Source organism: Benincasa hispida, chromosome 7, assembly GCF_027475165.1.
Source record: "Benincasa hispida cultivar pf3 chromosome 7, pf3_genome.v1.1, whole genome shotgun sequence".
In the NCBI taxonomy this organism is placed as follows: Eukaryota; Viridiplantae; Streptophyta; class Magnoliopsida; order Cucurbitales; family Cucurbitaceae; genus Benincasa; species Benincasa hispida.
Genome location: NC_143484.1, coordinates 12,496,306 through 12,498,911, shown reverse-complemented (window position 1 = coordinate 12,498,911; position 2,606 = coordinate 12,496,306).

Below are 2,606 nucleotides of genomic sequence, written 5' to 3'. Positions count from 1 at the left end.
GTGTTATAAAGAGAGACTATACATTTCGTGGTTCGGTCTTATACAAACTCTTTGTATAGGATACCCCCGCTCGCATGTCTTCACATGAATGATCAGGTTCAAATCATTTGTAGCACTTTATAATAATTGTAACAACTACAAAATGGGTCGTTTCAGTAGTGCTACCAAGATAAGGTACCCAACCTTATCCATATATTATAGACCATTTAGATTATTACTTAAACATGATCCATCTGTATGTCTCCACATACATGTTTAAGTCACATCACTTAATCTTGGATCTTTGTATAATGGGTTATTGCATATAAAATTAACTGACCATTGATTAAAAAAAATCATATAACTACGAGGCTTTAGGGTATACTTGCACTAAAGTCGAGAAAATGTAAGCTGGTGAGACATATATCCTAGGGCATACTCTATACTCTACGTGCTCTCACTTGTCTTGGCATACTAAAGACATGTCTCATAGTCTTAGACAGTCTAGGAGATCTTGTCACACTTTATGCAAGATAATCCTATTATATAATTCAAACTGTTATGTCAACAAGAACCATTTGTTCATCAATAAGATGTTTCTAACATTCTACGTTATTCCTACAACTTGGTGCTTACATATGTTCTCAAACTTAGCCCTTGCACCACATTATCTCATAAAGTAGATAGATTAAGTTATACCTAAAACAACTTTCAAACATCTTAGGACATACTTGACTTATGCAAATTATTGCTTCACAAGCAAAAAATTGCCTTATCGTCCATTATATACCAACTAGGATAAAACATGGATTTGTCTAAATCCAATATGAAACAGTGTATCCCGTAAAAGATCAAATCTTAAACTATATACACCCACTTCTCATTATTCATAAGTTTTAATTTTTAAAACTCAATGTTATACCATCGACTTTACCGATTCAACAACCAATTGTATATTACAATGTTAATTAAGTATCATGTAAGATTTACATCCCATCAACATTTGAGGTGTCTTAGAATACTTTTCCCTTAGATATATAAACTTCATTGTAGAATGGTACATTACCATTCTATCTGAAGTAATTGCATCAAATATTAAACAAGTACTTTGTAAGTGTAAGACGCATGAGACAAATTTAACATCATGTCCTAAATGTTTGTATGTAGATTTTTAATATACAAAAACACTTCAAATCAACTATTTGAAAATTGGTTAAATAGTCAAACTTTCATATTGATTTCCACTTCATTCATAATGAGCAAATATGAATATAAAGCAGATAAATACACAAGAACTTCATCAAACCCTTATTCTCAAAGATCCCAAATTGTGAAATTTATTTCTCTAATGAACATCACAATATTGTAAATTTTTTACAATTAAATATTTAAAAATTTTCTTGAAATTGTATAGATGCATTGAATTCCTTTTCATAAAAGAAGTTATTCATTTCAACATATCTCACATACAACAATGAATCAAATAATGCATAAAGACTTTGTTATAGAAACTAGTTAAAAAATCGATTTACATTTTATTTTCACCCAACAGTTTTAGTGCTGGTTTTCACCTGATGCCAGATAATTCTCTAGGTATCTGCTCTTATCCTTTGAGGTTGCCCCCATCAATGAACTTCTATCCCCCCCCCCATCCCCCCCCCCCAAAAACAAAAACAAAACAAAACTGACTAAGATTAAGTATATTACTTTATCTCATAATTTATTACTTTAACAAAATTTCTCTTTATCGACTTCCTTCAATTCTTGTCATCCAGTATGACAATGTTGACTTCCAATAAGTCACGGCGAAGGTTGAGTCATTACATAACTCTCCCACTACTGAAATGCTTAAAAGTACTCATCTTGTCATCTTATATAACAATAAAGACTTCAAGTAAGCCTTTGCAGAAATTGAGTTATCTCATAACTCTCCCACTACGATGAAGACTTGTCTGTTTGATAATTAGAAATTGACGTTCAAATGAAAATAAATGGTTAACAACACATGTTAACTAACATGGTTTTACTTGAAATTAATTCATCAATAGAGCTTGGCCTTTTTACAGGTCTGTAACTTTTTACTTTTTGAATGAATCAGTATTTATCATACAAATACATAATTTTATTTTAGACTATCCAAAAGACCATTTATTGACTCCTCAAGGACTACCTACATCTAGGCATACTTTTGAACATTTATTTCATCAAGGATTTGTCTTAACACAAGTGTCTCAACTTACCCAAAATCTAAAATGTCATAAACAAGTTTTATAACACTTTCATAATTCAACATTGTTTCGCAAACATTTTGGAGGAATAACGTTCAAAACTGTAATCTCGATTGCATATCCTTAGTGGAGTCAAACATCAATGTAATTTTAAAAGATTAGGACTATGTTTAACAAAGTACCTAAAATGTACTAAGTTCAACAAGGTCACATTTCTCCCGCTGTAGCACAATTTCATCCAAATTGTACCTAATGCTCGAAGTTGAGATCTCATCTCATCATTGTCAATGAGGCTTAGTACAACAAATATCATGTACTAATCATTATGATTTGATCATAATGTCACAATTCTTGCCTAAATGACTTAAACTTTAGTCAAATTTCTTTTGAACATTTCAA